Consider the following 286-nt stretch of genomic DNA (forward strand, 5'->3'; position numbering starts at 1 on the left):
TAATTTGCTTGGCACGCTGACACCACTATCTTGACAGACGTGACAATGCATGCGATCATGACAACAGACAAGAGGCGACGCGGCGCAGAGATAGAATCGCGGAGGCCTGAGTTTGTTCCTAATTGTTCATGTTTCTTTCATTCACTAAGTTTCATCGCACGCCTGGGCCTGCGTTATACTGCTGTAGTAGATCGTAGCACAATATTACATTACGTCGTCATATACCACAGTAGCCATATATCACACGATATAATATTGCACTATAACATTCTAATATATTACTAGC

At 42.7% G+C, this 286-nt stretch overlaps 1 protein-coding gene across 1 annotated transcript in view; it reads right to left on the reverse strand.

Annotated features, from left to right (window-relative positions):
• The window catches only part of LOC119592189 (glutaminase liver isoform, mitochondrial-like), a gene marked incomplete at its 3' end in the record, with an annotated part of 133,529 nt that overhangs the window by 29,684 nt on the left and 103,559 nt on the right, over positions 1-286 (reverse strand).

This window comes from Penaeus monodon, chromosome 29 (genome assembly GCF_015228065.2).
Source record: "Penaeus monodon isolate SGIC_2016 chromosome 29, NSTDA_Pmon_1, whole genome shotgun sequence".
Taxonomy (NCBI): Eukaryota; Metazoa; Arthropoda; class Malacostraca; order Decapoda; family Penaeidae; genus Penaeus; species Penaeus monodon.